Consider the following 12,901-nt stretch of genomic DNA (forward strand, 5'->3'; position numbering starts at 1 on the left):
GTTCCCTGGGCACCCCATCCCCTGTTTCCTGGCTCTGTGGCACTGTGAGGGCTCCCAGTCCCTCCACACCAGTGGGCACAAAGGCCTGGGAGCGAGCAGTGAGGATGGGGTGGTGGTGGTGATCTGAAGTGGGGAAAACAAGGTGGCTCGTTTTCCCCAGTGGTGCTCACACACCTCCTGCCCTTCCAGCCAGGCTGGCTTTCACTGCCATGCCTGTGCTGTTAAATAGCTGGTAGTTGTCACTCCATGAGTATTCCTTGGTTATCTGAGAATTACTGAGACACTGAATTGGCTTTGTTAGCTGCCTTAGAGAAAAATATGATTTGATTAATCATCATTTCAGCAAATTATGGCCTGTTCTGCAGGCTAATGGCATCAGGCAGTGAAGAGCTGGCTTCCTGCAGTGAGCTGTGCCCTGCCCTGGCTGTGCAGTCCTGCCTGGCCTCACCTGGAGGGCCTGGGGGGCACAAAGATCAGGGTCACTGACACCAGTCAGGGATGGGGTGCCTGGACTGCAGTGGTGATGAGGTGAGGACCATGAAGTGCTGGTGGGGTGCTGTGGAGATGGTGCCTGGGGCAGGCTGTGGATTGCTTACAGTGAGGCCCTGGCACAGGGTGTCCAGAGCAGCTGGGGCTGCCCCTGGATCCCTGGAAGTGTCCAAGGCCAGGCTGGATGGGGCTTGGAGCAGCCTGGGACAGTGGAAGGTGTCCCTGCCCATGGCAGGGGTGGAACAAGATGAGCTTTAAGGCCTCTTCCAACTCAAACCATTCCATGATTCTGTGATATAAACACAGCCATCAACAGAGACAACTGGTGAACTCCATTCCTAACCTTTGAGTCATTTCACTTCCTTTTTTGTTGCTTTTTTTTTTTTTTTAAGCAATTGTCATTATACCAATCAAGATCATATTTCTGAGCTGAGATGTTGAATTAATCCTTGAAGAATATATATTTTTCTCTGAAAGAGTCCATTACATTATTCCAAGTTTTACTTTACCGACATGCCAATTTCAAACATAACTGGGTTTAGGAAATTATGCAACAGGGAAGATAGAGCTCTCACCTTTGCTTTAGAATAAAGGTCAAGAGTTTGAAAGCTCAAAGATGCAGAATGTAGTTGTTAGAAATCCCACACAAGGTATATGTTAGATACCAGGGCAAGGATTTAAAAAGTAGGTTTCTTACATGAAAATACTTTGCTGCCTTCTGGCCAAGAGTTAAAGTTCCCCCCAAGGTTTTCTGTTTTCTGCCATCTTTTTGTCTTGCATCTTTCCTCTTCCAAGATCCCTGACTGTTTCCTACCTTTAATCCCTTTTAGAGGCCCTCACTTAGCTGTTGAAAACCAGCTCGATCATCTGCCCAGGGCTGGCAGAGAGAGTACCAGAGACCTCCCTTCCCCTTGCCAGGTGGGGCTCCCTCAGCCTCCCTAACTTGATTTAACAATGCTTGGGCCATTGACATTGTTGACATTGGGATTACATGGAATTTGCTTGCACAAAAGCTGGGGAACAGCACAATCCTTGACAGCTTTTGCACCTCACCCTTCTCAAGCCCAAACACTCGGGAAATGCCTGTACCAGGCTGGTGCTGTCTGTTATCACTGGGCTTGGTGCAGGGTGTTTGGGACCTGAGTGTGGGGCTGGAGCTGGACCAGCAGGAGTAACAGGATTTGAGGACTGTTCCCCCTCTTCTCTGCACCTTCTCTGGTACTTGGCAGCTTCACAATGGGTGTAACTCCCCTGTGCAGAATTTGGGAAGAAGAGGCATTTCCTCCTCCTCTCAGTGTATTGTTCTTTTCAGGCATGATGATAATTGCATATTCAAACCAGAAGTAGATCGATAACAATAGAAGAATATTAACAGAAGAGTAATTCAGAGGCTTGGTTTTTAGACACTGTTAATTGCTTTGCTGATGGCAACACTGGAGAGGAACAGATGGGATTCTTCCAGCCCAACTTTTGGAACATCTTCATTCCTAAAGATCCCAGACCAGATGTGAGGGCTTTGCTGGGTCTTGAGGGACCTCACCAGAGCTACCTCAGTGAAGAGTTTTGGCTTTGGCCATGGGGATGGTGGTGGCCCCAGCACTGTGCTGGTGGCCCTCAGCAAGGAGGGCTGCCCCCCTCTGTGTTGGGACTGTGGTCTCTGCTGCACCAGGCACCCAGGGGAAGAGAGACAAGGGCCTCAGCAGTCCCTAAATCCCTCCTAGGGTCTGGGAGGGGGAAAGGAGCCATTTTAGGGCCCCACTGGGGTGGAGGAGGGAGCCCCAGCGCTGCCCTGGCTGTACCTGGGTCAGGCAGCCCTAGGCTCAGCTTTGAAATGTGAAGCAGTTTCCTTAAGCATTGCAGGGGGTAAAAAGTGAATTGACCATATCATAGGCACATGGTACTTCCCTGCTCATATTACACTACAAAATCTGGGCAGTTCCTAAGATAGAGCTGGAAAAGGGGATTTGGGAGTGTGAGCAGCACTTGGAGCAGAGCACAGCTGACATGGCTGGGAACAAAAGGTGACAGCAGAACTCGCCACATCTGCATTGCTGCTCATGCACAGGTCAGCAGAAATCTTTCCTAAATGAACATTTGTTGCAAATTTGCTGGGAGAAATGTAAAATAACTTTGTTTGAGTGCTGGCTTTGCTTTGTGCCTTGTGTTCTGCTGGTTGCGGAGCTTGTATCTGGCTGGGTTTCACTTTGATTTTTGTACTTCGTTTTCCAGATTTACTTTTTAACTGTTCTTTAGGCTCTAAAGCTGTTGTTAAATATCTCCAGTTTGATGCAGTTTAAAGACTTAAGTAGGGAGGGGCGGGTTTGCTTTGTTAGTTAAGGCTGCTAAAGCTGGGTCTTTGCTGCTCATGGACAAAGATTTTTGCTTTTTTGCAAAATGCTCCATAAGCAACACATGTATTTGGGCTTTTTTTTTTTTTTTTTTGCTTGTTTTCTCCTCAAAGTGAGCTTCTTACAAAAACAATTATTTTTAATGCCACTTCTGGCCTTTTGACTGGGAATTCAAAGTTTTACCTCACAGGTAAAAAAAGCGAAAGTTAGGTTTGTTTTTGTTAATGTAAGTCAAGGAGTAGCAATGATTCACTGTGACAGGCTGAATGTGAGCCATATGAACCGAGCTGCACAGGCATAAAGGAGGATTGTGCTGCAAAATATCTAAAAGTAATTTAGATTTTGACGCACTTACCACTTCTCAAGTTGCATTTCCCCCTTTTCTCAGGCTCTTGCCCTTCCCCCACCATCCAGGATCTGATGTGATGGAAAAATATAGGCATTGTCTCTGGGATTAGGAATGGCTGGGCTAAAAGTGCTTTGCTTCTGTAGATTTTATTATAGCAGTGTGAGAGCTTCCTGAAGAGACGGTAATGATTATATACACTTCCAGGGTCTTAAATGATGACTTTCTGGGCTGAAATAATTGAGTTTTGAGATGATCCTTCGTATCCCTGGGAGTGTGCAAGTGTCGTGTGCTGGTTTGTGTCACTGGGACGCTCCGGGCTGGGTTGCTGCTCCAAGGAGTGTGAGTTGCATGGATTTGCTGGAGCCCAGCTCCCACAGCTATGGGTGACAGGGAACAGGGGCTGCCTGGCCCCAGGGAACCTCAGGAACTGGGCATGGGGCCACTGAGTGCCACCCTGGGGGCAGCATTCTACAGAGACATTTTTTTTCCAATTAAACACTACTGATTTCTTTTGTGTATGTTTTGGGTTTTTTTTCTGTAATTCTCTTCCCACCCCCCCTCCCCCCATTCTGTGTTTTTCTTGTTTGAATGGCAAAGGAAGGCTGTTTTAGTGTTGACTCAGATGATACATGTTCATAGCAAGACTCTATGTCCAGTCTTTTTACTGATTAAATGCCTTAGCATTGGGTGTAGAAAGGAATGGCAAATGGCAGTTCATTTCTGGCTAGTGTTTCTTACCAGTAAGTGAAAGGCAGAGTGTGGAGCTGTGTGTGAGTGCAGTAAGTGTAATATCTATAAAAGAAGACATATTTTAATGGCTCTTAAACTTGAAGATTGAATTCTGTTCTCTTAGGAAGTGTATCCTGCAGATACAACAGGCACACGCCAGGGGAATGGAGAACAGAACTCGGTGTTGCAGTCAGTTTGTTAAAACCCAGTGACCCACTCTGGGTTTCTCTCTCTCTGAAGTTATTACAAAGGATCCTGTAGGAAGTGGGGATTAAGCCAGACATTAAGGTCACATTGGGGCCCACCTTTGCTGTTTAATGTCGAATGTGAAGTTTTAAAAGTAAACCAAGAATAATACATTAGATACTATATTTAAGGCAAAACCCCAGCAAAATGTCTGTCATCAGGTTCCAAACAATGCCATGCTTCACTTTAACAATGAGCTATCCATTCTATGGTCTTATTTTATGGAATGTTGAACAGTTTCTGGCAGTACTGTGCCCCTGCAGGAATAATAGATGGTACTTTTGGATGAGTTTTGTTGTTCCAAGTCTTCAACAGATCATATCCATCTGCAAGAAAGGAATAGCATCTGTGTAAAGTAAACAAAGTCAAAACACTCAAAATCTCCTCCTGAAGGAAAAACAGTGCCTGTGGGCTGAGGTGATAGTACAGATTGGAAGGTAATGTGGAAAGGTACTGCTTAACATTCCTTTTAAGGTGAACACTTGGTTAAATGTGGAAAAAAACCATGGAAGAACAGGAAATCTCATTAATCAGGCCTTGGGAGATAGTGGTCAGGGTGTGCAGACATGGTCAGCATGTTCTGACAGGAGCCCGTGTATAAGAAGAGCAGATTATTTTTATATCTTGTTTGATTTTATACAGCTTTGGCTCTCTGAGAAGAGCATGGAAACAATGAACACCCAGATGCTCACAGTCCTTATCATCCCCATGTATTATGTGGCCACCCCCACATTGCTGAGAGGAACATCTCCACCGGGATGCACACCTTGCACCCTTCATAGAAATTTGTCTTGTAGATGAAACTTGTGAATCCTCTTGTAGAGGATTGACAGAATTGTGAGATGTTGCACCACTTTCCTTCTCCATTCCTCTGGATGACCAGGAACTGCTGGAATGATGGAATCCATCATTTTTTTCAGAGCTCTGCTGGCATTCTCCCAGTTGACCTCCAACAGAATGATTGTTTTCTCCTCCCTGCCCTCTGCACTGTGGTGGTCCACATTTGGTGGAGGAATATCCCCCTTCAGTTTATTTGTGTTCCTTACAATTCTGTAAATTTTGTTCATATTGCCCATAGAGTTCTCCTTTGCAAAGCAAAAAATCACAGGCTCTGCAGCTTTATCTACCCAAAAATAAGGGTATTAGTCATGTAAAGTCTCTCTACTGTGTCACAGTTTCCCATCCCTGGAAGTGTCCAAGGCTAGGTTGGACGGTGCTTGGAGACACCTGGGGTTGTGGAATGTGGAACTGGATTATGTTTAAAGTCCTTTCCAGCCCAAGCCTGGAATTCTGTGGTAAAGCTCACAGCAAAGGGACAATCCATCCATCCCAAACAGTTTATCAGGAGCATTAATTGCCCTCTGAAGTCTTACCCACCCCTCCACTCATTGTAGAAAACCTCATCAGCGAGGTGACTTCTAGAAAACTGATGTTCAACTGCACCTCTGGTCTTCTGAGAATTTAAACTCACGGTCCTCTTTGTTCTGTTCTTGTTCTTTGTACTTTGGACACCCAAGATCATGGTATTGCTTTCAGAATTGAGCCTACAAAGTCGAGGTATGGTTTATTCCTGAAATGCAGTGAAAATCCCTCCCATGCCAACCCCCAGCTCAGTCAGCTGGGTGTGCACGTCTGACTGGGCTGCCAGAGCGTTTCAGTCACAGTGGGGTGAGGCAGGGTCATGCCACAGGAAGGCTCTCTGCAGGTGCCTCTCAGCCCAGCCTCAGAGAGCACTGGCAGGCTGAAATACCTCCCATTGCACCTCCTCTACTTTCCTTGGTGGGGATTTTATCCTTCTTTTATTGCTTTAAATACCAAATATTCTGTACTCTTGGGAGACTTTATTTCATCTCTCATGTTAGTAACTTTTCCATCTGAATTTTCATTCTCAGTCATGTGCTGGATTGTGCTAACTAATGTGGAAGGAGGGACTACAACCTCATTCTTCTTCTGTTGTACTAATTATTTATTTCCCCTTGTACTAATTATTTACTTCTCCTTGTATCAATTAATCTTTACAGTTACAGGATTTCCTCAGCTGGAAAATAAAAAGTTTCCTCCCCTTCCAGAAGATCATTGACCAAAGCATAAATACATATTTAAATGTGCCAAGACCAAATAAATTGTTCGTACTAGTCAGTACCACTTTAGGTGGAGTATTTACTGTGATGAAAATCAGTCTGAATTTACTCTTTAATCAGTGTGTTCAACAAAACCATGATGTTAAAGGAAAAAAAGTATTCTTGTTTAAATTATGTGCATGTCTATAAGGTAACATATACAATTATTCAATCAACATTTTTTGTTAATACAGTAACATCTGGTTTGCTGGGATTTCTGTATTTTGAATGTTCCACCCAAGTGATCATGGGTTTACTTGTACTGGGTGATGATCAGTAACTTAAAATATTCAAGAGTCTGAGTTGCACACTTACCCAGCAGATCATACTAACTTCCTGTGGCATTAGAAAATGTAATGTGTAATTTACAAAATAAACAAGAATTACTTTTCTCATCTCATTCTGGTTTGTAGAATATGGTACAGAACCACAAATTGTTCTGAACACAAGAAGTGCACACATGCATCTGAGGGCAGAAGCTGTCTCAGTGAATTTGGACACTCAGCAAACTATCACCGAGTGTGCCAGCTTGGGTTCTGTGCAGAAACAGGAAAAACCCGTGCTCCTATCTCCAGGAAATTATTCTTCAAATTAAGGCTACACCCCCTGGACAACTGGGATCTGTTCCCTATCAAAGGAAGGGAGTCAAGATACAGGATTCAACATCTGCTGCAGGCAAAAGTGAAGGAAAAAACCCAAGGTGGAAGATGGAGGTAGTGAACATGTGGCTTCTGTTATCCCCACCTGGAATTACTGATGCCTCTGCATGATGGGCTGTGGGATGGAATAGCAGAGCAGGCTTCCTTCCTTTTCAGTTTGGTTCCTACCAAACCAAATTAATTCCATTATCTTTTATGTAAAGTTTGTGCAGGAACACTTTGGATTGATGGATTACATCTGTGGCTGCTGACTGATTAGCAGCATGATAGATGCAGCTTCATTTACAGGGATTTACTTTCATTCTGGAGGAAAAATTGAAAGTTTCTTTCCAGCACATTTTTTTGCATTAAAACTTTTCAAAGTGCTCAACGAATGGTAGGCTTTGATTTCCATTTGTTTAATGACTGTGGTAATTAACATTTCTATGAGAACATTTTAACCAAGTGTTCTAGTTTTTCCTCCATTAAAATAATAACTTTTTGCTTTAGCTGAAAAATTTAATTGCTATATACAGGCTTTCTTTTGTCACATATGAGAGGAAACTCATCCCAGGGAATGATCACTGCTGCTTTTTCTGGATTTTATTATTTTTTAATTGGCAATATGCTTAGTGGTGTTTCCAGTCCATACTCCAGATATGCTCTTGTCTGCAGTCCATGGGGGTTGAGAAGACACGTGCATGAATGTTGAAACAAATCTGAGTTCCTTTTCGTCAGACCAAAGAATACATGGGCAGATGCTCAACCAGACTCAATACAGGAAATTTTTCACTGCCCAATAGCTAGACTTTCACCATTACTCATGATAGTAACAAAGTCAGGACACAATTACAGAAAAATTATTTGTTACGAATTTGCTCTGTTGACTTTCTGTTTTGACACTGCTTTGGAATTAATTGGCAGACTGAAGTAAACCCCTCTGAGTTACTCTGGGGAGTCTCACATGTGAATCCTCAGTTCTGAAGTTCAGGTGATGGAGGCAGCACTGCTCCTCTGGCTGTGAGCAGTGCTGCCTCACAGGTACGCTGTGCAAAACTGCCTGGCAGTTCCCTGCAGCCTTCCCTGTATGAAAACTGTTGTTAATTATTTCCAAATTGCCACAGGGCAGCAAAGGCCACTTGCTAAGCTGTCAGTTAAATAGTAGGCTTTCTTTGGCCTAATTTGGATTTTAGATGGGGGTGGGGGAATTTTCAGTTTGAACTGTTTACAAAGGGCTGCCTGAACTAGGTAGGGAGTGCCCAGATGTTCCAACCAACACATTTCCCAACAAAAGGTCTGTATTACTGTCACTGCTTAGGGCAGAGGGGTGCAAAGTGCATAATAGAAGACTGCATTACGAAAAAGAAACAAACCCAAAACTTAAATCTGGTGCTTACTGACAGTTCAAAGTAGTATCAGAGTTCTTTCATGGAGGAAAGGAGAAATGGGGAGAGGGGATCACAGAGGGTGTGGGAATGATATCCCAGGTTTTGCAGCCATCTGTCCTGGAGGCTGCAGCAGGTTCTTTCCTTGGTGAGAGGCACTGCAGCCCTGCAAGTGGGAGCTCTGTAAAACTGTGGGAAGAGGCAGGGGTCTGGAGCATCCTGGAGAGAGATTAGAGAAAGGAAGCAGAGAGAGAGAGAAATTTAGCCTAGGATCTGGAAAGGATGTATTTGAGGGGCACAGTTATAAGATTGTGCAGGGGTTGTGCTTGAGTTACTTCTAATGAGAAATGGTCAATGTCTAAATAATGGGGAATATCTTGGAAACTAGGGATTTGTTCCTTTCTGAGAGGGAAGAGAGGAGTGCAGCTCTTTAAATAAATAAGAAAAAATGATTTCACTTATCAGAGCAGCCTCCAGTATTGACAGTGCTCACCTGAGCCCAGAGCCTGGGTGCTGGCTGGTGGGAGCTGGATGGCTCCTGAGACCAGTGGTGCCCCATGTCTAGGCTGTATCCACATGTGTGCGGCTGCTCGAGGTCTGTGCAGATCAGGGACCTGCCTGCTGCCAAAAGAGCTCTCCCTGTGAAAATTAGTTCATAACTTATGAGCTTTGACAAGTTTTTGTTGGCTGTGCCTTGGGAAACATTTTTGAGTGGCTGTGGCTGAGTTTGCTTTAATTTTTTCCCAGATTTCTTTGGCTGGCGTGGAAATAGCTGGATTATTTAATTGTGTTTTTGAGGAGTATATATAGTCACCTGAAACTTGGTGATGTAAAAAGATAAGAAAAAAAGTGTATCAATAGCAAACAAGTTTATTTTCACTCCAGTGTAAGAGTTTGGCTCCTTCTGCAGCAGAGCTGTGACCCTGGCCCAGCTGCCAGGACTTGCTGAGTGTCCTGTGCATTGTCCAGAGAGGAACCTGGCCATGGTCGGTTTGTCAGGGTCCCCATGGCAGAGCCCTGTCCCTACTGCTCTGGTCCCTGAAGAGCCCTGTGCTGAGCTCCCCATGTCCCATGTTGTTAAGATGAAAAACAAGGGATGGGACCACTGTGTTATTTAAGATGATTTATTGCTCAAGTAAGCCAGGTAAGATGTCAGTCTCGAAGGCGTGAGATTTGGAGAGAAGCAACAAGTCAGCCATAGCTTAAGGTAGTCACAGGTTTCTTCTTCACACAGAAATATATAACATTTTGTTCCAATAGACAGTTAAAACAAAACTTGTTTCTACTTAATAACCTATCACCTTTCCCTAGTTCTGCTGCACTGCATCTGTCTCTTAGCCAATAAACTGACAGGTCACGTACCCATACACACACCCCCCTGCTATAGCTACTAGATCCTTAGCCTACCCTCTAAATCCCATTATTGCAGCTCAAACCTACCACTATTTTACCTAATACAATTTCTTATTTAGAATATTAAGAATTAGAATATTAAAGCATATTCTTACTTACTTACAATTATAGGAACATAAGTTTATAATTTTTCTACTTAATGTCTATGTACCGTTATCCATAGGTACACATTATATATACATATATATACACATATATACATTAACCCAAGCTCTTTCCAAGACTGTAGATTGAACCCTTGAGCATCTGTGGAATTTTCCATTTTTCCATTTCCCACACCATGTGAGCCTTTCCTCTCTGGCTCCTTGGCTGCTGCCATGCTCCCACTGAGTCACTTTGGATCTGCTGCACTGGCGACTCACAATGACACAGAATTTCACTCCTCTCGAACCCAAGTACCTGCCCTGTTGTTTTGGGCTGGGCTGGGCTGGGCTGAAGGGGAGCACTGACACAATAACTCCAAGACATGATTCTCCCCTCCCTGACTCTGGCATTCCCTTGGAAAAAGGCTGCCTTCAAACACTCTCCGGGATTTCAAAAAGCACTCAAACACTGCACATTCTGGAAGAGTAAGTCCCAAAGCTACCTGGTCACTGCTGTTAATGCTTGGCTACCTCAGCTGAAATACCTCAGGTGATGCTTCTCTATTACTGCAGCATGTCAGGTTCCTGTTTGGATTTGAGCATGGGGAATGTCCTGGAAAGCTTCTGGAGCATCTCTGCCTGAGAGTGCTTCTGCTGGGAAGGGAGTTCTTATTGGAGTTCTTTTGGGAGGCTGAATGAGTTTTGATCCTGCTTTCTTCTTGTTTGTCTCCTCTTGAGTTCGCTGTTGAATTAATTGAAAATCCTCCAGAATCCCAAATGTCCATTTTTAAAAGCTTTTCCATGAAAAGGGGGTTAATGATAACTGATTTCTTATTGAAAACAAAGTTGAGGAAAACTGCCTGCAAAGGCTATGGCTCCTGAACACAGGCTTGTTTAGCCAAGAACCAGAGCGCTGACAACTCCAGAGTGCTTTACTTTCAAGAACAAAAAGCAGCTTGTTGGGTTGGGATTTACCCTGAGGTTTATCCTACCCCTCTGGTCCTTCTGCCCAACATGGGTTCAGCTCAGCTCATATTCCATTAATTTATAGGCAGAGATGATGGGCCCTGGGCCTGAATGTTGCATAAGAACAGTGATGGAAACACTTCTCCCTTTTCATTCATTCTCCCGGTGAATAGCCCTGTAGTTCCCTCTGCGAGGAGAGCAGCAATCCCTTCCAGCAGCAGTCCCTTCCCTTCCAGCAGCAATCCCTTCCCTTCCAGCAGCAATCCCTTCCCTTCCAGCATCAATCCCTTCCCTTCCAGCAGCAATCCCTTCCAGCTCCTGGTGAGGAGAGGGTGTGAAAGGAAGATTTAATCTATAGGCTGGCACAGCCCAGTCAGGAGATACTGGGTTTAGGGCTTTTTTCTGGTTTTCATATAAGATTCAAATGCTCTCACAAATTTCCATGTTCTCTTCCATTTAAAAAGGATTGTTTTTAAATTGTTATTTCCTTCCGTCCCCTCCCTTCTTCCTCCCTCAGTGTAAACTGTGGCCGCAGGCAGTGAGGAGCTGCTGGCAGCTGCAGCAGCCCAGAGCTCTGGCTGGGGAGAGGTGTGAAAATGCTCGGGCTGGGGAAATACCTTCCCCTTGCTCCTCGGGATGGGTGTGCACATGTGCTGCCTGCTGCCCTGCTTTCTGCAGAGCTTTCACCTCCGTGAGAAGAGATTCGGCATCACCAAAAGATTCAGCAGCACAGAGCAGGGCTGTGTTTGGTCCCTGCCCACGGACAGCTTGAAGCTGCAGAGCCAATTTCAGCTGGCTGGTTCTGGGAAACCAGGAGAATTGTTCATGGCAGCTCTGTGGGCTGGTGAACTTGCTTTGTGCGTAAGTGGTGAGTGCCAGCCCTGCACTGGCTTTCCCACAGGTTTTTTCTTTGTATGTCAGAACCTCCAGTGTGGATTCATGGGCAGGCTCAGGGACTGCCCCCAGTTCCACCCAGCAGGGCAGGGGCTCCCAGTACCCAGCACGGAGGATATTGCACAGATGGATGCCACCTTCTGCTCTTACATCGGCCTGGCATCTGGCCCTGCTCACTTTCAAAAGTAGAAGACACAGATCAAACCAGCATTTCTGTTACTGTCATCCTCAAAAATGTCAATTTATTGAGGGACTGAGAAGTGGGACAGAGAAAATAATTGCTCTGTCTAAACCTCTTCACAGGGATCTGCAAATGGTGAAATCACAGGTACATCTTAAAGATGGAAGTCAGTGGGTCTCCTACAGTGCACTGAATTTATTCTCTTTACTGCTTTTTGTTTATAAGTGGCTGCCTCCTTTAGGTCAGTGAACATTTGACAGAATGCTGTTGCTACTGTGCTATCTCTTCCACATGTGCCCACCTTCTGCCTGTGTTTGGGGCACCCTTCACACAGAGAGGTTGTCTCTGTGTGAAATCTTTGAAGGAGAGTGCCTCCTGTCACCTCTGCTTATCTGGAATAATGCTTTCTGGTTCAGCACTGAAATGAAACCATCTGGAAAAAGAATCCCAATAAAATGCTTCTCTTAATTTAAAGAAGTTGCACATTTAAAATGTCTAGATTGTCTGTGGGAACACACTGGTTTCATCAACATTTTCAAGTAATATGACTGAACAATTTTAATCAAGTCAACATTCTTCCTTTTGGTTTTATGTTATGGTTTTGATTGAAATAAATCACTTGGAGTATATTGTTTTGAAAAAATGTCAAAATTTATAACTTTTTGGCCCTAAACTGAATTGAAATAAGCATCTTGAAATCTTATTTTATTTCCTGCCAGGAGACGGGAATATGATGTTTTTCAGCCAGGACTAGTTATAATTTTGATGGCTGCTGCTGTTAGCCTTGGATGTCCCATCACACAGATACTGGGTTCATCTGCTTTCCTTTTCCATGAAAATGTGTGCCTGTGGCTCATGCTTATTTGGACTCTTTTTAACGCTGGGTTTCCATTAGGTATCTTTACTCTGCCCTTCCTAGGAATACTTTTTAAAGAAGGAATCGAGGCATAAGGAATTGCAGCAGTGTGACCATCCACTGTTTACTGCTGGTTTCACTCACATGTTTATGTGGGTAGAATTTGAGAGACTCACTCCCAATCCAGAGCATTGCCCCTCTCTT

At 44.4% G+C, this 12,901-nt stretch overlaps 1 protein-coding gene across 3 annotated transcripts in view; it reads left to right on the forward strand.

Moving 5' to 3' along the window:
* FBLN2 (fibulin 2) overlaps positions 1-12,901 on the forward strand; it is a 90,455-nt gene that overhangs the window by 8,780 nt on the left and 68,774 nt on the right. The window contains exon 1 of one of the 3 annotated variants that reach the window (XM_019008076.1): positions 2,445-2,554. The exons of the other annotated variants lie outside the window; for them this stretch is intronic. The gene's annotated coding sequence lies outside the window, so the exon portion shown is untranslated. Of the gene's footprint in view, positions 1-2,444; positions 2,555-12,901 lie in introns of those variants that run through there. 3 annotated transcript variants of the gene reach the window in all.

Source organism: Parus major, chromosome 12 (genome assembly GCF_001522545.3).
Source record: "Parus major isolate Abel chromosome 12, Parus_major1.1, whole genome shotgun sequence".
In the NCBI taxonomy this organism is placed as follows: domain Eukaryota; kingdom Metazoa; phylum Chordata; class Aves; order Passeriformes; family Paridae; genus Parus; species Parus major.